Source organism: Gavialis gangeticus, unplaced genomic scaffold (genome assembly GCF_001723915.1).
Source record: "Gavialis gangeticus isolate Ggan-Ray unplaced genomic scaffold, GavGan_comp1, whole genome shotgun sequence".
Classification (NCBI taxonomy): domain Eukaryota; kingdom Metazoa; phylum Chordata; order Crocodylia; family Gavialidae; genus Gavialis; species Gavialis gangeticus.
The window spans coordinates 63,885,820-63,908,813 of NW_017728992.1; the positions used below are offsets into that span (position 1 = coordinate 63,885,820).

Genomic DNA, 22,994 nt, shown 5'->3' on the forward strand with positions numbered 1-22,994 from the left:
AATTGTGTGTGTGCTGGTGTTGATGGTGGTATTGCCTGAGGTGTTTCCAAATGCAAGACAAAGGAAGATGTTTGCTCTGTGGAATACAATGTTGCTGGAATATGACAGATTTTTTGACTCTTCAACCATAATATTTTGGGGACGTGATAGTATATCACAGAGAGAATTAATTAGGTAGGGGTTTTTCCTAACACCTGGAGCTCATGCTGTTGCTACTTCTGCTGTTGGCTAGCTGTTGTTTTTCATAAATCACCCTGTCAGGAAAAAAAATTAAATCGAGTGAAACTATGGAAAGAAAGAAGTCATGGCTAGGGAGGAGGAAATCTACATCTAAATATTTAACTACCACCCAACAAGTTCAGAATCCTCAAGAATTTCCATTTTCCTTGGCTTGTTTCCTTGGCTTTTAGCTTGGAAAAGAAACTTGCCTAGATGATTATATTTAAAAGAAATAATTTCATTTTTTTTTCTGGATATTGAAAAAAGTAATAAAGGAACTAAACTGGAAATGTGTCCTGTCATGTGGCTTATGGTTCCATCTCCGGCCTTAATACAGGCCTTTCATCCACCTCAGGGACCTACTCTAATGCATACAAATGAGGCCTTTCAAGACCAATCTTTGATAGGGTTATTTTCTCTCAATTTCATTTTAATCATGCCAACTCTCATTTGACATTTGGTTTGCACAAGTAACTTTACAAGTTCTGTGAAGCTATTGTTTCTAGCACAGTTATTAAACAATGACGGGGGATTGGAAAGGGAGGAAGGAATCATACCTCCCACACAAACAGATGCCTCTTTCAGTCTATGTGCAATAATACTGCATTACCATTTCACATACTTTTTCCAACTGACATAGACCACACAGTTTCTGAGAACAACTCCAAAGTCCTGTGGGTCCTCTTCTGTAGCCTGTAATGACTAGCATTAACAAGTAGTGTCAGTATGTTGAACAATGGTGGAACCAGGGCCTAAGAAAGGAATGAAATGAAGCTTGTGTTGCCGTGCTTGTAAAATACATCTCTGTTTTAATTTTTTCAGCAGTCGTTATTTACAAACTCATGTATTAGTGTTTACAGTTTAAGTGTCTTTAAGAAAATCTTTTGATTAAACTCAACTGGTTCATCTTGTTCTTAAATTCCTTTTGAAGAAGATAAAAATAGATCTCAAGGACCACCATGTCTTTCCCAGGGGAATTCTGTATTTTCACTTCAAGGCTTGCATTGACAGAGTCTGTTCTTAAGCAACAAAACCAAATTAAGAAACAGCCCAGATACCTTCCCAGTATTTCAGCATAGTTGGTTGGAAAGTCATCTCTTCTGAAATGTAGACGGAAAGATTTTGTTTGACGTTTCTTGCAAGTATCTTGAGTTTCCAGGTGCACTGTATGTACCTGGGAGAATATCAGCATGAATTCACTAACTTCTTTACTGAGTGAATCAAGATGATTTTTTGCTTGTATATAGAAAATGCACCTGAATTGCTTTAAGAGTGGAGCGTGAGCCCTTGTTTTTTAATTTTGTTATGCATGAAAGAAAGGAGGAATGCTGTTAGGATAAACATCTGGTTTTAGCAAATCATTTGTGTAAGTGGTAGGAGATGGTCATCTACTGAAAATACATTCCTGCTCCTGTGTTTGTCTATCAGTTATGTATATCTTCTATGTTGGCTGAGTTGGGTAGCATTGTTCTTCTACACCGCATGGGATGAATTAAGAAAAGAGGTGCCCTGTGTTTCACCTTCAAATCCCTCTTCAGGGATTATACAAACAGGTCATATACGAACTGAGTCAGAAAAACTAATTCCACTTGTACCAGTCTACATGGAGGGCTGATTCCTTTCAGACTCTGCTTTGGATTGAACTGCAGCATGTTGTCAAACTGTAAAATTCCTTCGTGTTGGTGTAGAACAGAGCTCCTCTCCCCATATGGTGTCTGATTACAAGATGTTTTATGAAGTCACTTTAGAAGAAAAAGGTACCAAAGGGATGGTTAGCTCCACAAATTCTTTTGAGCAAGGCCAGGATTTATCTAAATCCTGGGCTTTAGAGGTCATGAAATGGAGGCAGTGGCACTTCACTGATCTTTTCTCTTGGAAGCTCATGTTTTCGACTAGTATTATTCACCCAAAAAACCCCAACCTACTTCATTCCTACCTGTAATCATCAAAATTGTACATCTGTTTCAGCAATTGTAGTCTGGCAACTTTTGTAGGATTTTAAGACAGATTCCTCCCCCTTTTCTAGGCTCCCAGGAATAGCACCACTATGTTTATTCAGGGTTGATTTGAAATTTACAGCAGTCTTTCTACTTATCTCCTAATCTTGGGTGTGATGCTCTCACAGGTCTCTAGTGAGATGCTTTAAGAGCTAATTTACCATAACATTTTTATTTTTCCTTTTTCCAGTGGAAGTTGTTTTTTTTTTTTTTAAATTTATTTGTGAAGGCTGCTGTCGTGCCTCTAGGGAATTGTAGTAAGAAACGGTTCTAATTTCTAAATCCTGGCCAGACTAGACCTTTCAGAATGCATCTTAATCTCTCTCCTTGAGAGGGGCAGTAGTCCACTACAGATGATATGATCAAGCTGTGGGGAATGGCCTACAGCTCTGAAGAGGCAATAGGACAACATTTCAGAGAAACCTATTTTATTTTTTTATGCACGATACTGGGTTTTTGGTGTTTTTTTATTTTAGAAGAAGTGAAAGAAATTCACAAAAATGGATACTTCTCAAGAAAAGCATTGATTAGTCAAATACACAATTTTACATCAAAAGTGGTATTGTTTTCTACCATTTTACCTAGTATAACCTGTTTTATCCTATATATTTTTATTAATGTTTGGGAAGAATTCTTTTTATCACATGATTTCTCTATGCTGTGCAATCATTGCTAACCTTTTAAAAAAAAGACTTTCTTCTTGTTTTTCCTGGTCTGTCTAAAATTCTGCAGACTGCAGTAGCCAAAGTATGATTGGAGGAATTGTCAGTTTTTCCATGATGTGTACATGGCAGTTGGCAGATGGCTTAGAGAATTCTCCCTTGCATACTGTATTAGGCTATTACATTATTTTTCCGTGTTGCAATTATGATTCTGTCCTAGTTCAAACACATAGCAAAGAGGTAGTCCCTGCTGCTAAGAAACTCTTCTTAGTCCTGATTCTTGTTTTGGTTGGTCCAGCAGACCAGTCATTTTGGTAGTAAAATTAATTTAGCTTTCACTGGCTACATTTTTTGTATTTTTGTACTAAAAGCTATTTCTTACTCATCCTACTGAAAACTCCCTAGATTATTAAAAAAAATTATATATATTTTTTTTAAGTAACTTTTATTTCACAATTTTTTTCTGTTGGCTTATTTATTGCTTATCAGGGAGTTTGCACTAAGACAGTGGTTCCCAAACTCTGACAGGTTGCGCACCACCAATTTAAAATGATACAACCTTAAGTACCACCAGCAAATTTTTGTCATATAAAGTAATTATAATAAATCTGTTAACATGTACCACTGACAGGTTGTCTACAGACCGCTGGTGATACCCGTACCACAGATTGGGAACTGCTGCACTAAGAAATTAGAATGGAAAAGGCCCTCGATGGGTCATGTGTAGCTAAGCAGTATTCCTTTGTTTTAGGCTTTCAGCTCTGAAAGGGAAGAAAATTTAAAGTCCTTGCTTGTTTTGACTTACTGAAAAAATTATGAAAATATTTCTATTAATGTTTGGCTTTTAATCATAGACTTTTCTTTCTCTCAAAATGGCCTTGCCTTAGCTGGGAGAAGAGCTTTTACAGAAGGACATTTCCCATGCGATAAGGTACCCAAGGTATGTTGTTGTATGAATAGAGGGATATGCCTGTGCTCTGATTGTAAATATTTTCTCACTAATGAATGACCAAATAACGCCCATCATGTGAATTGTATCCTCCCACAGCAATATGTCGAAAACAGCATTGTGGGGTGAGAAGGGGAACAAAAGGGTGGGGGAAGGACTCAGAGTAGCTTCTGCTAGACTTTTCCTGGGATCTCCTTGTGGGTGTCTGTGGCTCACTTTCAGAACTTCTGGATTTGGAGAGATTTGTAGGTGGCCAGGATAATCTGTTACCAGCTCCCTGATACTACAGCTCCATTGGGGTCATGTCATTTTTCCAAGGGATACCCAACTGAAGGCTGCTGCTAGCATCTGCCCCTTCTTTGAGCAGGATTTTTAAGTAGAAGGAAGCAATGGGAAAACAGATGGAGGCTTTTCTGTCTGGCCACAAGTTCTTGACCACATGCAGGGCTACTAGGGAGACCTTGCTTATCCAGCAGCTTATACTGTATGGGTGAAACCCACATGTGGGAGGTCTTCTGTGTTTTTTTAAGTACCTTTGTAAACTAATAGAAAATCTGGATGCACTCTGAATTTCCCATTCAGGGTAGGGCTGGGAGGCTGGGAACTTCGCAGTGCAACAAGGCACAGATGTGGAGAAAGTATTTTATTCTCTTTTAATTGCATTATAGTAGAAACTAAGGGCCCCAGTTGGAACTGTAGCCTAATTTTCTTGGATGTTGTACAGGTACATAGAAAAAGATAGCCCCCTTTCCCAAAACACTTACAGCTTCTCTTAAGATGAAACATGACCAGTGGAAGTAGCTAACAGATGGAGAGAGGTGGGATGGTAACAGTAAACAGAAAGGGTTGCTGCAGAACTAATTAAATGCATAGCTTTCTGAGTATTTCAAAAGCTATAAATATGTAGCAGCCCTGTATTTGCATCCATGTGGTGCTCATGGGCTCCAAAGGTTGGTTCATGTGGGGAAGAAGAATAGTGACCAAAAGATAATTTTTGGTGCTTACAGTAATTAACCTGGCAAAATTACGCAAAAGGCAAGTCCCCATATACAAAAGTATAACAACAACTTCTCTAGTCATAAGTTGCAGATAAAATAATCGTGTTTTATTTATTGCAGAAGTCAGTTCCATAGGCAGAAGATGGCAGACTGTCTTTCTACACAGTATTTCTGGTAGTCTGTATCAGCAGGAAGGAAATGAAAAGCTTTATTCATTATGGACCTGATTCAAAGCTCAGAAAGGCCTATGTGGTAGAGGCCTTTCCATGGACTTTAGTAAGATTTGGATTGCGCCCTAAATGAAGGCATCTCCAACAAGTAGCAAAGAAACAATCAAACTGAGAAGCCAACTTCACTGATGGTTGATTTAAACTAACCAGGTGGGGTGCCAAGAACAGTGTAGCTGTGGCAGAATAGGGAACATGCGGGCTGCAAAAAAAAAAAAATCCAAAAAGTGGGTAAATGGTTCTTTGCCCACGCAGACTTCTGTCTTGTCCTGGCTACACTGCTCTATCTGTGTTTTTTCTGAATAGTCCTGCCTCTGCTGCCCAGCCGTTTCCAGGTCTCATCTTTCAGACCTATCTTCATTTCTTTTTCTATACCTTTAATTCTTCCATTTCTCTGTCAGTGTTTTAGCTTTGCTTTTCAGTAAGATATATTTTGCAAGAAAAATAAAGTAGAGTTCTACTTCACTTAGTATAGTATGAGGCCTTCAACTTTTCAAAGTAAAATGAGGGGCAAATACAGCACCCAGTGGAGTTGTGGACAGTGCAGGGTCATCAGATTTGTTTTATCTTTCTTTTTTCACTGCCCACTTCATACCTTGCAGGATCAGCATAAATAAATGCTTTTTTCATGGTACCCTCTAAGGAGAGCTACTGAGCATCAGACCACTAAATCTGTACTGTTCTTTCCAATAAGTTGTTTGTGAATCCAATCAGTTTTGCTCTTGCTTAGAGCACGTGGGACAGCAATGAAAGTGGCAATGATATTGTAAACTTCTTTTGTGGCTACCTCAGCAGCCGAATAGCTGTGTCCTCACTGATGGAAAAATAGCGTTTTTACAACAGGATAACTAATGATCATTAATAACAACATAGCAGAGACATAGGAGTTAAGTTTTACAGTGAGGTAAACTATGTGCGGTTAACCATAAATGATTGGTGGAGTACTGTGCTGACTTGCCTACTTATCTTGGGGTTAAACACAGACTTTGCCATGCCTGCATTTAGTTTTTTTTTCAGTTAGATAACTAAAAATGATTGCAGAGCATATTTTGCTTCAAGTTTGATTATTTCACTTTGACTTTCAGAATTTCATATTAAAATATAATAAAAAGCCCAAATGTTTTGACTTTTATGATGCAGATCAGTTTTAATTTTGCTAACGCGATATATTTTTTAATGATGTTTGTTGGCTGAGATGTGCATGGGGACCAGTCAGAATTCATGGGGAGAATACCAGTTTTTGCAGTTTTTCATTATATCAGCTTACATCACTGTGAAACAATAAATGTATCGAGTGCATTTCCCAATCGTAGATCAGGGCCTCGGACCACAATGGGAAGGGATCTCACCTTCATCCATTTCTGTCACCAGCACCCCAGGCTGAACTGCTTCTCTCACCATCCAGTGCAACCTACTATCTGACTGAGTAGCAGGAGGCCTGATGAAGTCACACGAGCATCACAGGAAAAGAAAGGTATTTAAATGAACAAAATAAAGAATCTAACAAGGTAGATGTGTTTTTAGATGTGAGACTGTGCTAAGTTTTGTCAGGTTCATAGTTTCTGTGACCTCTTTGATTGCTGTGACAAAATTGTAGCCTTCAGTAAATGCCATGTGAACTCAAAATGATAACATCCAAACAAGGATATTCAGACTTTTTTGGGTCAAATTTCAGTGAAATTGGAATGCTGGAAAAGAACTGTTCAGGTTCTTGCACTCTGTGTGCAACTAAGCAACACCTGTACAATGATACACCTTTCAGAAGGTCTATCAGTGGATGCAAGTTCAGGCAGGGGTTAGATTTTTTTTTTTTTTTAAAAGCTGTCTGTGCCCTTCAAATGGCTGTGTCAGAGTCATTTCAGTGCCACAGTGCTGCTTCCTTTTTTTTTTTTTTAACATAAAAAGTGATAGAGTAGTACAATTAAGGACTGTTAACTTGTTTCACTGAGCAAGGCTGTGAGAATTAGTGTGCTCTTTTGACACAATCACACAGCAGACTGCTCTACATGTGGAAATGGTGTTAAATGTCAAAATAAAAGCCAGTGATTTTTACTTTTTTTATCACTCACTGGCAACTATTCAGATGCAGTCTATGTAATTATACCCAAAGGGGAGAGATCCCTATTTGTCAGGAAGGCATCTTTAGTGCTATGAGTGGATGCTAATAGCACATCAGGGAAGAGAGTGTATGGTGTTTTATTAAGGTTCATTTGATCAGCTTTAAGTAATGACTTTAATGATTCACCAGTATTTATCAGGAACTGGATTGTTTTGTAATGTTCTAACTTATATCATCATTCTTAATATCTAGTCCTGAGGTCACGAAATGGGAGGAGTTGGTGGCTTGCAAATGACTGATGGGTTTAAAAGACTCTTCTTGGGTTTAAAAGATGCTTCTTTGAGGCTTCATTTCAGCTTTTGTTCATTTTTTTTTCTTGCTGCAAGCCAAAGTAGAAGTGCTAAAAGGATCTGACTAAAAAGGAACTCATGTTTAAAATATTCATAGTACATAATATGGGGTTGATGAGATGTTAATGAAGAAAAATATTAGTGGATATCCTCTGGTAGAAAGCTCACTGAGTGTCATAAAAAGAAATACATCGATCAAGCCCCTTGTAGCTACTGTTTTGACCGCGGTTTCTGGTGCCGCAGTTATTGCGGACTCTATGGGTGTCTTTACAGGTGCTCCAGGGCAGGGGCGGCATTTTAATTAGAGTGGCTCCTGAGACCTGCTCTATTGAAAGCTCCCACAGCATCTCATGTATTCATCATCCCGCACTTCAAAATGGCAGCGGGGGCGCTTTAACTAAAGCTCGTTCAATGGCTTTAGTTAAAGTGCCTCTGCTGCTATTTTGAAGTGCTGGGACACTGAATACATGTGATGCAGAGGCCACTGGAGCATGCTAATTAGCATGCTCCAGCAGACTCTGTTGATTGAGTCTGTGCTGATGTGTGCTAATTGGCACACACCAGAGCAGGCATCTGGCACATGTATAGGTACACTATGACTAAGTGTAGACTGTCAAAAAGCCTGAGACTGAAATCAATTCAATCTTTTCAGGTTAGTCTAAGCTGTGTAGATTGAACTGATAAGCAACTGGCCAGATGTTCACTTTTGATTCTAGATATGTAGCCACATGTCTGCAGTGGCCCAGCCCAGGAGCTGGTGGGGGATGGGGGTGCTAGAGCACACCTTGCTGCTCAGCTGGAGCAGATATCTTGGGCCTAGACGAGCCCACCCACCCTGTGAGGGGGAATTTGTGGGGGAGGTACAAAGCATCCTGGGATGCTGGGGGACTGAGTTGATTTGCATCTAGAGGGGATCTGGGACAGGTTCAGTAAACCCATTTAACCTAAATCAGTTAAGGCATCCTTCCAGGTTTCTCTTAAACCAGTTTTGGCCATTTTGAAAGTGGTTTATGTGCACTGAACTTCTGTTGTTTTACAGATTTGAACTGGTTTCTGATCACTTACACCAGTTTGTGTAATTTCTGTCCCTAGCCCAGCATTTGCCAACCTTTGTCACTCTGCAACACACATGCATGGCCTCCTCTACCCCATGGCACACCGGCCCTATGAGGGGGTGGTGAGTGGCTGAACGCCACAGAGTGGTGGGGAAGGAGGGGAGGAACTGGGTGGCGAGTGGCTGAATGCTGCAGACTTGGTGGGGGCGGGGAAGTGGGTGGCACGATGTTTTAATTGCTGGCTGGAGCCATGCCCCCCTCCATCTGTCCGGTTGCCTGCAGCAGCAGCAGGTGGGGGGAGTAGCTCCACCCAGGGGGAAGATGTGGTTCCAACTCCAAATGCCACCGCACACCTGGATGTGCCGTTGTGCCATGCTACACCGATTGGGAAATGCTGCCTTAGCCATGTCTTTGGCTGCCTCCTTGTTGAATCTGATTTTGAATTCCTGATTCCCAAGTGTGTTCTGTTGTTTCCTTGCCATGGATTCATTCCTTTCCTTTACATTCTTCAAGTGCTTAAAGATTGAGCCTGTGTTTGTCAGATGAAGGTTTAGACAAGTCAGAAGTAAAATAAGAATAAAGTCTTTGTCTAGATTTTTATCTTAATCCAGCAGAGAGAAATGGTAAGAGAGGAGACTTATGCTGGGTGGTCTTGATATTAGATGCTGCAGCGAGCACATGTTCACATTGGATAGCAACCTGAGGAGAGAAAAGAAATCCTAAGATTCTGAAATGAATGTCAGTTTAGCCAGGTGAGAGGCCCATTACTGTTTGAAAAGTCCCCCAGTAAACCTTTTTGGGGATTGTTTATTTTAAAATCAGAAGTAGATAACAGTAATGAAGTCTGGAATACCTTATTCAGTGCATAAAAGTCCGATTTATGCATTAGTAAAGGCCTGATGGAAGTAAAGCCTCATCACTCTTTATACTCTGCCATGTATTTATTTGGTTTTCACAATCCAGGTGTGTAGTGGGACATGGAGACCCGGTGCATTCCAGTGACATGGAACAGTTTATAAAGAAGTGCATTAATGGAGCTGTGACTGAAGTGATTTCATAGTTTACTTTTAGATGCTACAGATCTGAGCTCACTAATGGAAGGAAGGGGCAGGAGGAGAAGGTTTGCTAGGAGGGAGGTTAAGCTGAGGTTATCTGCACTTTTCCTCATGCTTAGAAGAGTTAACAGAAAAATTCACTAAACTCTGTAAATACACACAAGCCTAGCCCTAAAAACACATGGAGATCTCTGAGGCTTTAACATCAGCTGAATCCTGAAGAAGCATACCCCACTTTTTTCCAGCACACATTGGAAGGCTAGTAAATATTATTTCTATTTCCAGCTGATGGAGTGGAAATAGGAATTACATTTTCTCTTTTCTTACCAGTTGTAAACTTTATTATAATATTATCGTGTCTTTCCAGCTCTCACCTACCACAAACTTTATAATTGGGCCAATTCTGGCACTCCTTGCCCCAGGCAGAACTCTTATTGAAGTCTCTTGGAATTTTGCCTAAGGACTTAGTGATGACTGCAGGATTTGGCTCATTTACTTCGAAAGGCAGCAGTGTTTAAATAGAAGTTTCAGCAGTAGCTTGATTTGGCAAAAGTAACTTTAGCAGTGTCTCTAGTTTCATGGAGATGGAGGATTTTCAAATTGGAGTGGTCTGAGATCTGCATGTCAAACTGTCCTGAGAGGAGATTTAAAATGCATTTTGGAGTCCTCTGCTAGCTCCACACTTTTTGATGATCTCTTATTTTAGGACAAAATCTGGAAGAGGTACATTTCTTCTCCACACCTTCATACTTAACCTACAAGCTTCAGACAACAAGATGAGCCATTATTTTTTTGAAAGGAAAAGTTATGACAGCTAGTTTGTTAATCGGGGAGAACTGGTTATGTACAAGTGGCATGATAGAAGTAGCTGATTCTGTCTTTGCGTCATTAACAAAATATTACAGGAATAAAAAAGTTGCCTTAAAAATAAAACATTACTGATTAGGCATTGATTAAACAGGATCAAAGTGAAATCTGCTCTTGAAATGTATTTGCATAATGTTGTAGATGTGACCCCAGGCTTCAACACAGAGTAGTGCCATGCTTTCAACAAACTGTCCTCTCACTGCAGGGAGGTGTACTCTCTAGATCAATGGTTTTCAGCCTTTTTAGGCTTTAGACACTCCTTTTAAGACTTCAGGCAGCAGCACTCTATAAATTTTGTGAATTGTGTGGCATCCTATTTCAAGCACTACTATATTTCTTCACGTACAACACATACCTTTCACCTTCCAAATTGGGGTGCATGTATTAAGTGGGGAAGCTATTTTCTTCACTGAAAAAGAAGCATGTCTGGAACACTGCATGTGCCATGCAGCTGTCAAGATGGCCCCTTGTGTCTGCTTAGCAGGGTAGCGGAGTGGAGTCCTGTGTTGACACTCTCACAGCTGTAGTGATTGTCTGAGCACTGTAGCTTAGGCCTGAAGCAGCAAGTGGGCTGCTGGTAGTATCTTGATGAGGCTTGTGATGTGGAAACAACACTTCATTTACATGAACTTACATAAAGAACTACTTACAGGAGTGGTGTAAAAAATACAGGCCACAGGCTGGATACAACTCATGGAGCTCTGTCATCTGGCCTCTGGTGCTTCCCTTGGGTCTCAGGAGTGACCCACAGGTAGCCTGCTGAGGGTGTGCCAGATGGCTGTCCTTGGTGTCCACTCCAGCATGCATCCCCGAGTGGCCACTGTGCAGTACAGACCAGGAGCCACTGCAGGGCTGCAGCTGCCTCTGCTAAGCTCGTGTTCCATGACAGGCTGGATGCATGACCTGGGGTTCCCTTGCTCAGGCACTGCACCCCTGGTGCTGTGTGAGGCAGATGAAACCAGTGTCTGGCCCACAAGCCCTGTTGGGGCCCCATTGGCAGGAGGGGGGATGGTGTGAGCAGCGATGCAAGCAGTGCTGGCTGTTTTACCTCCGTGCACATGGAGGAGGTGATCAAGGTAGGTAGGATGGGATGGGCTTGGTATGCATTGCCCAGAGTGCCGCGCAGCCATGGGGCGGCTGAGCAGGACAGTACTTTACGTGACATTCACTGTGGCTGCTCCAAAACGTGGGTGGGTTTGGACTGTGGGTCCAGTTTACCCTCTGGGCTGGCCACACACCATTCATCCAGCCCATGGGGCTGGATGAGTTTGACATCCTTGCTTTACAGTAAAGAAGTAACAGTCTTGTTACTACCCTTGCAAGGGTCTGAGGCCTATCCTTGTGTGACATAGGTTGCTGACAGATGTTAAATTTAAAGGTGCAATAGGATATGATGCACCATCCCAATAATCACACCTCCTGCTATGCTGTATGTGCATCATGATCCTGGGCTCCCCCTGCACTGCTGAAGAAGAGCAAGATTTGTTCACTCATGCTCCTGTGGCTGGGAGTCCTGATCAGAGGATTGGGGTTCCCAGTTGAAGGAGCACAGGGGATCCCTTGACTCCTGTATGCTCCTGCAGTTGGCAGTCCCAGTCAGCTGATTAGGGCTCCCAGGTTGGGGAGTACATTGGGCTAAGGACAGAAATGACATGTGAACCAGTATAAGTGATTGGAAACTGGTTCAAATCTGTAACACGACAGAAGTTCAGTGCACATAAATCACTTTCAAAATGGCTGAAACCAGTTTAAGAGTTTAACTTCTATCCCAGTTCCCCTCTAGATTCAAGTTAACTCACAGTTCCCCAGCATCCCAGGATGCTTTGTACCTGCCCCACAGACCACACCCGCTAGCAGAGTAGGCAGGCTAGTTTTGGCCCAAGCTGTCTGCTCTAGCAGGACAGGGAGGCATGCTCTAATACACCTGACTTCTGGCCAGGGCCACTGCAGGCACGTGGCTGAATTTTCGGAACCAAAAGTGAATGTCTGTTCACTTGCTTATTCATTCAGTTTTCTCAGCTTAGACTAACTTGTGAAGACTGAATCAATCAGGGCTTTCTGCCTATCTGTACTTAGCCTTGGATCTCTTGGCTCCCATGTGTTTCTGTGGCTAGGAGTCCTTGCCTTTCAAGACTCCAGTGCCCTCCTGAGGCTGGGAGTGCTGGTTGTCTGATTAGGGCACTCAGTCGGGAGAGCGTGTCAGAGCCCTTGGTTCCCATGGGGCCTGGCAGCTGGTAGCTTGGGTGCTGTGGACTCCTGTGACTAGGCATCCTGGTCAGCTGAGCATATGCGTGTTCTGGGATAGACATATTAATGATCCATGGATTGTCTTTATTTTGTTGTGGCACGTGTTGATTGTTGCAGTAGTAGAGATGAGTTGACAGGTCTTGCATTTATTTTTAAGGCAGGGCTGGGTCCCATTAGATTCTGATGAGCTGGGCCATCTGAGGGCCAGGAGTGGGACGGGGGAGGGTACCAGGGTATTTCTACCAAGGTTTGGTCCTTTTTTTGACTATAGGCTGTAATTGTGTACTGGTTCAGGTGTGGGATGACAGGTGATAACCAAGGGCATGCAGTCAGTGGGTATTTTCTTGTATTTTGGAGTAGGTTACTGCAGGGTATTTGGGTGACTTTTTCAAAGATATGGTCTATTTCTCTGCTGGTGCATCCTTGCTGGGTAAAAGCAGTTTGCATTTTGGTGAGATGGGTGCCGGGAGTTTTCTCCTCAGAGTAGATGCAATGATTACGGCATTGTGTACAAATAAATTGCAAACAAAACAAGGAAATATCAGTTTACTGTTACCTAATATCCAGATCTATGTCCCTAAAAAGAAATGGATTCAAAATCCTTACAATTTATTGGAAGGAAAATACAACCCTGAAGCAAGGACTTTTATAGCATGCTGGCGATAATGATCAGCTTAACCATCAGCTTTGATTAATGATGACAGAGGTGGATCTCGTTTGCGAATCTCCCTTGTTGGTTTTAAATCATTATTCATTTATAGCTTCTTAAAAATAATTTAAACTAAATATTATTAAAGTGTAATCAGTTTCAAGAGAGACATTAGGGATCCAGTGAGGGAAAACGTCTGTCCGTACATACATCATAATTTTCTTTCCTCCTTTTCCTTGGCATACTTGGAGGGAACCTACCTTTGATGTACTGATGCTGAAAAAGGTGTCGTGGTAAATAGGGTTATTCTTGCTCTTCGGGGCATGGTTTAGGCCAGGGGCCAGCAATGTTTTGGGCAGAGTGCCAAAAACATCCGCAATCTTAACTTGTAAGATGTTGGCGCGCCAGGGTCAGATGGCGGAAGAGTCACGAGGGGCCCAATCCGTGTTGTGGCCCCTTCCCCGCTGTCTGCCCTGAGGCACACATGCTAAGCAAAATGCCTTTGCGTGCCGTACTGGCACCCATGCTGGGGTTTGCCTCCCCTGGTTTAGGCTGATGTGATGTAATTTAGGATGGTAGGAGTGTTATGTTTAGAGTTAAATCAGAACTCTGAGTGTTCTTTCATCACAGTATGTGCGCGCCAAATTCAACTGGGGATTTTAGACGGTCAAAAAATGAAGAGAAAGTGATCCTACACACAACTATTGTGACAACACTCAGCTTACGTTTACCAATTGATTTTTGTGGTGAGGAGGATGGGAGATGACGATGCCGGGGGCCAAGAATAAAACTTGGTGAAAAGGCCACATCAGTGCATCTTGGCAAGCTAGCTCAGTGGCTTCTGTAATTATACTGGTGCCTTTTGTATGCGTCTTTTCCACTGAGCTTAAAAAAAAGGCTCTCTCCTAACTGCTCCGTCTCCCAGAAGACAAACCACTTTTGCACTCATTGTTTTTCTTCCTGTGGAATCTTTGGTTGAATCTCCATTCTGTACTTTGTTTGCTGACTCCACCAGTACTCTTGGCATGGCTGTCTTGTCTCCTACTCAGATCACAGAAGGCTTGTGAGGACAGGCACTATCTGGAAGAATTTGAGCTATAGTCCCACTTCTGCATGGCTAGATTAGCATTCACGCTCACCGATTCACTTGTTCATAATGGCCCATTGCATGAAATAACCAGAGCTCATACTAAAATGTACTTGGGATCACGTGTGGTCAGAAATGAAACGCTTTCTTTCTACTACCAAGCATCTCTCTAAATTTCCTGTGGTGAATTTTGAAAGCCAGAAAGATCTGTGGGGAAGAGGTTGACAGTGCAGGCAGGGCAGTTTCTCTCCCAGTTTATCCCTCCCTCCCCCTCCTTTTTAAAAGGAGGAACAGATTATGAACAACTCAAAACAAGACTTTGAAATTGGTATTACAATTGATGAAAAACCAGTAGGTCTAAGTTTTTTTTTTTCATTTTTTTATTTGAGAAATAATGCATTTACCAGTTTAATCATCTACCTAGAACTTCCATTGAGGAAGGAGTTGTATGCACAGAACTAAGGCAGAATTTGTAATGGAGAGTGACACGCGGATTGGAAAGGGTTTTTTTTTGATATAATAGAATAAAATGGCTCGCTGGAAAAATGGAAACTAGAAAATATTTCCTTATTTCCTACTTATTTCATTTTTTCCCCATAAGTAGTATAGAAATTTGTCTTTTAATCTCTAAAAGCTAAGGAGCCAAACTGTACAATATCCAGAAATATCAATATCCCAACAGGTTGTTCTTTACATTGTTATATTATATTGGGCTGTTTACTTTATGCAGCACTTTACAACTTTCAACTCAAATCTGTGTGCTAGGATATCTGTGTGTGTTTAAAGATAATGTTTTCATTTCACTTTTCTGTGGCGGCCTTTTTTTGTCTCTTCTGCTTCGTTTCAGATATGCTGTATTTTCTTTTTATTTCTAGTTCAAAACAAAAGCTCGGGTTAAATGTAAGGTTTCCAGATTTTGTGTTCATTTGGATGCAGACCTTATGTGTTGGACCAGCAGGTAGGTTTCTGCTGCTCAGCTCTGTTTTATGACACTTTTTACAGTGCAAATTCCGTAACAATTAACATTCCTTCAGTCTGAGAATAACACTAATAGAGGCCTGTCTGGACTTAGAGAGGTGGAGAAGTGGGGCAGGAGTGGGGGCTTAAGGTGGAATTGATCAGGTCAGATGAGAAAAGCGAGTGGAAAGATGACAATGAAGATAAATATAAGTGTTCAGAAAGATAGAGAGGAAATTTAATGGCTTAATTTTGCTGTCAGATCTTCACTCCAACTATTTTAAGCCAGATTTTAAGGTATTGGGTTTGGTTCCAAAACTCCAATATTTATCTATACCTTAGTCTTAATTACTTAAAATTCTGCGCAAATTTCAGATGTACTTAACAATATAGAAAAATTTGCATTTTTCATTTTTGCTGGAATGCAAATACTGTTTTGAAATGTATCTTTACCACCTACCATCTCATTCAGACAAATTCTGTTCCCAGTATGCACTGTTCTCTCAGACTTCCAGGCATTGAAAACCAGCCCCAAATTGGTAGAGATAGCAAGATTAAATACTGTCTTTGTTCTCTGTCAAGGTGAATTTCAACCCAAGTCTCACAGTAAGATGATATAGATATATAGATATATATATTATATTTGTCTTTCCACCAGCATTACCAGAAAGAGTTTTTAGGTAGGCTTATGAACTTGGTTCTGACACACTCTCAGGAGATTTCCACCAGAAAGTTTCAGTGAGACAGTGGCACTGACTTCAGTGTAATGGAGAAGGACTGGTGGTCGTGGTGCTGGTGCCCATCTTGTTCCTGACAGTCCAGCAGTTAAGACGGTAACCAAGGACATGGGAGACCTGGGCTCTCCTGGCCCCAACTGAGCCCTGCTGGGGGAAGGTTGTGCAGCCTGGCTCCAACTGGGCACATGGGCCTTGGGGTTTGGGAATTTGACAGGGGGCAGGGTGGCTGAATCAATGGCCACCTCTCCCCCACTGCCAAATTTCCCTACATGTAGGGAGCCCCACAGGCCAGATGTGATGGCTCCACAGGCTGTTTTTGGCCTGTGGGCTGGAGGTTGAACACCCTTGTGGTAGCTCAGTGAAGAAGGCACTCTTCGAGTGGGAGGGCCACTGTTCCCCAATGCTGCTTATGGCTTTTATTCAATAACTTTTTAATGCTATAGTTCTAGGTTGCCTCTTGCATGCTCTCCTTCTGGGCTGGCAATCCAGAGTAAGGATCTGGAGATTTTCTCAGAGTTTGCGCACTTCTCAGGTGGAACTGAATCTCAACAGAGCTGAGGTACAGTTAGATGTCAAGATGGCTGGTCTGGATAGGTCCAGGGCAAGAGAGAGCTGTATATGAAATCTCAGTATCCTAATGATTTTGCTGCTGTTAAGGCTAGAAATGGATGTTGTCAAATGAGATGGATCAGCTGTATCAGGAGATATCCCAGCACTGCTGATCTGCTTCAGTGGGTGAAACAAGCATCACCCATTATCTTGTCTGTTGATACTGTGGGACAGCAGGCATCATATTCTCCCAGGGCTTGAGGGGCTGGTCCTATGCAGGATTGGGCCCCTCAAGCCCCAGGAATAGCCCAACTTTCCCTTCTTAGAGACATGCCGCCACCCACTTACCTGGGGTAGCTGGAGAGTACTGGAAGCTTCAGACTTCCTAGGCTCTTCTACTCCAAAGCACATACACGTCCACTGCTAAATAGTCAGCATAAATTAATAATACCACCATTGTTGCATTGTCCTGCCCTAAAGCCAACAGATGTCTGCTGCACAAATTTATACTGCCTATGTTGCATCCACAAATTTGGGGTATTTGCTGTGCAACAAGAGGCATAGATACCCATTTGCTTGGCTGTTGTGGCACAAAGGTTGCAAAAGGTGACATCTGTTTCTACCCTTAGGTATCTAAAAGCTGTGCAAGTACTACTCAGATGCTTTATAAGTAGATTAGGGTCTGGACTAAAATACAGGATTTTGGTTGGGAAATAAAGTATAGTGAAAAATAATAGAAGCTTGGAAACAGTACAGGCATGAATGGAATAAATTTAAAGCAAAAAAAAAAAGGTTTGGTTTGTACTTTTGTTTATGATCAGATCACCTACTCTTCTCCTTCTAATGTAGTTTTTTCTTAGAAGGCCAGGCAGAGTAGCACCTTAAATATGAACTGTTTCAGAGAGGCATCAAGTTGTGTATGCAACAGCTTATTTCATCAGATTTATCTGATGCCATTTTTTCTTGTGGGTTCTATTTTTCTTGTCCTTCTAAAAAAGAAGGAGCTTCTTTTTTAAATTTTAAAATGTGCAAACATTTTTCCATTTAATAATCACATTTTTTCTTGTCTTGTTATTAGTAATGATCATGAATAATGGGGAAACAGCTTCCTAGGTTATAAAGGACATTACAAAAGTCCTGCTGTGAGTTAACTGTAAACTAAATTATGTTCAAATCATCAGCCTGGGGCACTGCTCTCCTGCTGTGTTTCATCCTTTCTCTTTCCCTTCCCTGTTTTCTGATAGGCTTTGCACTCTAGTCCCTGCCAAGAAAACATTCAGAATTGAAAGAAAAACTGACTTGATTTATTGATTAATTTACTTGCAAAGAAAAAAAAAGAGACAGTTTTAAATCAATAGCCTGTTTTATTCTGCACGCTGTCACAATTCTAGGTTCCTTTATGAAAAAGAAATGTGACAGAAACCACTCTTTCATAATTATTGGTATGCTTAGCAAAATAGTAGGAAGATTAAAACACATGTTGAAATCAATTATTCTTTCAAATTTTACTTGCAGAAACTCTGTCATTGTGTGTGTACTCTCCTGCCAGTCTCCTGCCTTATACACAAACAAACAGATGTTGCAAAGTACCTGGGATTTACTGTATTTTTTTGCCTACTGTAATGGCCCCCAATAAAACATACCTTGTTTTTGCAGAATGCTGAATTTTTTTTTTCTAGAATCATGGCTGACTGTGACACAGAGTGAATCCTCTTGGGAAAATAGTGTCTAGGAAGTGTGTGGCAGGCTTTCTCCTGTGATGCTGTGCATCCCTGGACACTCAATGTTGCACAAGGCTGGGCCCCAGACCCTTGCAAATGGCAATAAGAAGACTGTTCCTTCCTTAGTTTTAAGTAGCTTTTTATATAAGGTAATGTAAATAAAATGTTGTTTCCACATCACAAGCCTCATCAAGATACTACCAGCAGGTCATTTGCTGCTTCAAGCTACAGTGCTCTGCCAAAAGCTGTGTCTGTGAGATGGTTAACTCGAGACTCTGCCCCTTTAGTTTGCTGAGCACACAAGCGGCAGCCATCTTGGCAGCTGCATGTCATGCACAGTGTCTCTAGGCACACTTCTTTTCCACCAAAGAAAACAGCTTCCCCACCTAAAACGTCCTAATTTGGGGAGGCTAATTTCTGGGAAAAAGGTACGTGAGAGAAAATACAGTACCTTCAATTTATCTATGGCCCAATTACCATAGTTCCTGTCTGTATGTTACAAAACGTTTTTAAAATATATTTATCTTCACAGCATCCCTTTGAAGGTGGATTGTTATCCCAATTTACAGAGAAGAGGGGGGAAAAGTGACGTGCTTATGTTGCACAGTAAAGCTGTGGCAGAACAGGGACTTGGCCACAGGTCTCTAAAGTTCCCTAACCACAGGGTCCTCCTTTCTCTATAACGGGCATTGTCAACAAACTCTGGAAGTGGATAAAATGAACAAAGTGAAGGTTTCTCTGTTCTACCTCAAGGTCAGATGCAGTGTGAGAGAAGAAAAGAAGGAAATAATTGCCATATATGGCAGAATTTTTAAAAGAAAGGGATATAAAAGGGAATAAAACGTTACAGGCCAACTTTTTGACTGATGTCAAATGCAGCTACAGTATTTACATTTGTAGTCATATGTGGGTAGAGAAATCAATTTATGCAGGCAAATAGCTTTTAAACTTACAAATGACACACTTGTATTACTGGACAGCTAAAAGCATAATTGCATGTTGTGTTCAAATGCTTCCATAATAATTTGTGAGCAGATTTACAGGAATACCAGAAGAAAGGTAAGCTGTCACGGTTACCCTTCTGCTTCCTAGGGGGTAAAAAAGCAGGCACATGTGCTGAAGGGGATGATGTGTGGTCTTAAGGCATTCAGGTTTCTTGTAGTAGAGCCAGAGCTAGGCTCCTGTGAGCTTTTGAATTAAGAGAATTTCTAACCAGCTCAAATAAGACTGAATTCAAGAGAAACCATAACAACTTCAAGTAAAGCTTTGGACCTGGATGTAAGGCAGTATCTCAGTAAACTACACCTCTGAGAGGTATGAACTACCCTTTTCATCTTCAGGCTGTTTAATTCCGAAACTAAATGATGCCTACTTTAAATTTTAACAGTTTTAGTTAATTCCCTGCTGATCACTTGAGCAGTAGCATCCAGCTAATGGGCAGATTCCACAACAACAAAGTTGTTACAGTCCTTCTGATGTGCCAACATTATCAAATGACCTCCCTGCAATACTCAAAGCTCCATGCTTCAGCCGCAGCAATTTCTTTTATGCAGTTGTGAAGTGTATCCCAAAAGTTCTAAAATGAAGTATGACATAAAATAAATGGAACCAGATATAAAATTACATAAAACAAAACATGCTATGCTGAGTGGATGGTTTATTTCAGATTTTTCAGTGGAAAATGTCCCTCTCCTTCCAACTCCTTTCTCTCCACTAAAAAGAAATACAACTAAAGTTGTATTAGAGACTCCATTCTTTTGTTTATTAGAAAGTCCTAGAATCTTGGGATTTTACTGAATAATTTAGTTCAAACTTCTCTTAGAGTACAGAAGTGAAAATAAGTCATGGCATGGAAACTTTCATTAATATAGAGCAATTTCCCAAAAGGTTTGGCAGATTTGGAGCACACGTCTGCTTTAAAGTTCCTGAGATCCTGCTACTTATTATATCAGATTGACTCTAGTGGAAAGTTACAGCCAGGATTGAATTTAGTCCACTGTTCTCAACATGAGTGTTAACTTAAGAGTGAACTATTTCAATGATTCAAACATAAGTATATTTAGAAAAGTGGATATTTGAACGCAGGCCAAAGTGCGTAAGTTCAAAATTTTTCCTTCTAAATGGTTGTGTTTTAAATGGACCAATTACTTAGCTTAGTTCTGAGATGTTACTGTTAATTCAGTCTCTGTTGAAGACTTTGCATAAAACCAGAAAAAAAAAAACTTTTTATGGTTTGTAAAAGAACATCTTATCTTGAATGTTGGTATAATTGTATGCATATTCAGACATGATCCCCTTCCTCCCACCTGCACAAGCATACTGGGTAGTTTAAGCAAAAAAAGGGGCACATTTGAAGCTATCACCATTTTGAACTAATTTTCTGTGGTTTTCTCACTGTTAAAGTAATTTTGTATATGATTTCCTTTCTTTATGATATATGCTGATGTAATCGTACATAAGTAAGAAGAAGACTGGAGTAGGGAAATAAAATTGGTTCATTATTGTTTTGGTCACCTTTGTGATTTGATACTGTATTTACTCGAATATAAGACAGCCTTCTCCCCCCAATAATTAGATTCTATACATGGGAAAATTTAAATATTTGTTATAATTTTCCAGGTATAGAGTCTAATTATTGGAAATTTGCCTGGAATTTGTCCCCCTCCCACTAGTATAGCAGGGAAAATAAATCTGGGGGGTTAGGTAACCCACTTGCCCTCTACCTCCCCTATCTTTACCCCCCTGCACCGTATTCCCCCCCACACTCCTTACTGTCAAATGCTGCTCTCTTTGAGCACATGGAATTGAAGGACAAATTTGAAAACACTGGCTTTGAAATAAGTGTAATTTACCATATAGACTAATTACTACAGGTGCCCATAGACTTAGTTCATCCAGAATTGATGCATTTTACCTTTGTGAAATAAGGAACGGAAAAAATACTGTTGTATCAAGAAAAAGAATGAAGAAAAAAGTAGGTCACCTTTTCATTTTGGGTTGATTCTAATGTGGAGCTAATTAACACAAAGTTTCTGTATCTTAAGAGGTCAGATCTATAAGTCAGGGCCATGACCAGCAATTAAGTGGCAGGTAACCTCTGATGTACACTGTGTACGTTATGTATATCAGCATAATAGACCAATTTTTAAATAATTAACTCTTCACAAATAAATTCTTCAACATAATGGGCGCACATGCAACTTTTTAGAACATGAAACATCTGGAAAAATCTCATTGTGGGGCAATGAAGAAAAAGCAAAAGCAAAACCTAACGTTTAAATGAGTTTAATAGAGTAAGCCCCAGTATTATAATGGGTTTCATTCCAGTGCTGTGATGCATTTTTCCTGAACTCACCATAAAACTGATGCCTTACACTGCCCTTGTAAGCTCTGGGTAGACTGACTATCTACTGTATTTGGATTTCTGCCTTAGTTTCTTTAAAGTCTGACAGCTTGTTCGTTCTTGGGGCCAAATTAAGGCATAGACACTACAGACCAGTGGTAAGGACCTGAGCTCACAGGACCATGAGAATTTTTTTCCCCGTTACAAAACAAAAGAAAAAATGAATACATTTCTTGTGCTAATGGCTAAGAAGAAAAGCTATAAAGTTCACCCAAGTTATGTCCAAGTGTAGTGTCTGTGTGCAGCCTGAAACAAACTGTGAAATGTTAATTGCCTCTTTCATCACACTGGGTTGAAAATCATACAGCTCTGGATAGTTACTAACACCATCCATGCAGGCCTTTGCGGCAGGAGAGAAGAGAGTAATGGGTCTGGCTTGCCCTACTCCACAAATGAGTTTCAGCTAGGAGATATGTAGGAAGGGAGAATTTTCTCTGCGTCTCAGGATGGTGGGTCACTGGAGATATTACCTCTCTTGCTGCCCTGGAAAGGAAAACCGGGGGAGGGGGGGTGACATGCTGTTGCTTCATTGTCTTTTGGAAGGGAGTCATTCCCCTACCTCCAACAGGCTTTGCAAGTAGGGATTGGCACCACATCAGAGGAACAGGGTAGTGAGGGCGGGTCAATGTCGTGGGGTGTCTAGGTCCTGGATTGACATAATCCAGCCATGCATGTTTTGATGTTCTGCCTCCCACTTAGCAAAATTTATCCTTTGGGTGTTTTCAATCAGATCCTTCCCTATCATCACTTTTGGGACAGTGGACTTGGTTACCAATAAGCATTGTCCTTCAAAATACACCCAAGAGTGCAACTGTTTTTGTACCGTTTAAACAGAAGCTCAGACAAGAACCTTTTTGCTTTAGGGTTCTGTTCTGTTTTGGTTCTTGCGCTGCCATCATTATTAATATAATTAGGCACCTTTCAAAATGCAAGGAGTTATGTGACTAGCATTCTTCTTCTGTACTTTTGCTCTTTTTCCTTCCCTCTGTTTTGGGTAAATTGTGCTGCCAGGGCAGCACACAATTTCATCTTTCGTTATGCCACTGACTAGTCAGTGTCACTAGAATTTTGAAGTACAGATTGTATCAGATCAGCATTTTATTCGCAAAAATGGATTTTGCTATCTCAAAGGGGGGGGGGGGGGGCCCCAAACTTTCCTTTTTTGAGAAGCCCCATTTTTAATCTGTTTTTCTTTTAAAAATCCCC

General features: G+C 40.9%; 1 protein-coding gene across 23 annotated transcripts in view; it reads left to right on the plus strand.

Moving 5' to 3' along the window:
* The window catches only part of LOC109302013, a 506,981-nt gene that overhangs the window by 194,654 nt on the left and 289,333 nt on the right, over nt 1-22,994 (plus strand). For 2 of the 23 annotated variants that reach the window (XM_019523580.1, XM_019523587.1), the window contains 2 exons: nt 3,766-3,818; nt 6,424-6,526. The exons of the other annotated variants lie outside the window; for them this stretch is intronic. The gene's annotated coding sequence lies outside the window, so the exon portion shown is untranslated. The remainder of the gene's footprint in view (nt 1-3,765; nt 3,819-6,423; nt 6,527-22,994) is intronic. 23 annotated transcript variants of the gene reach the window in all.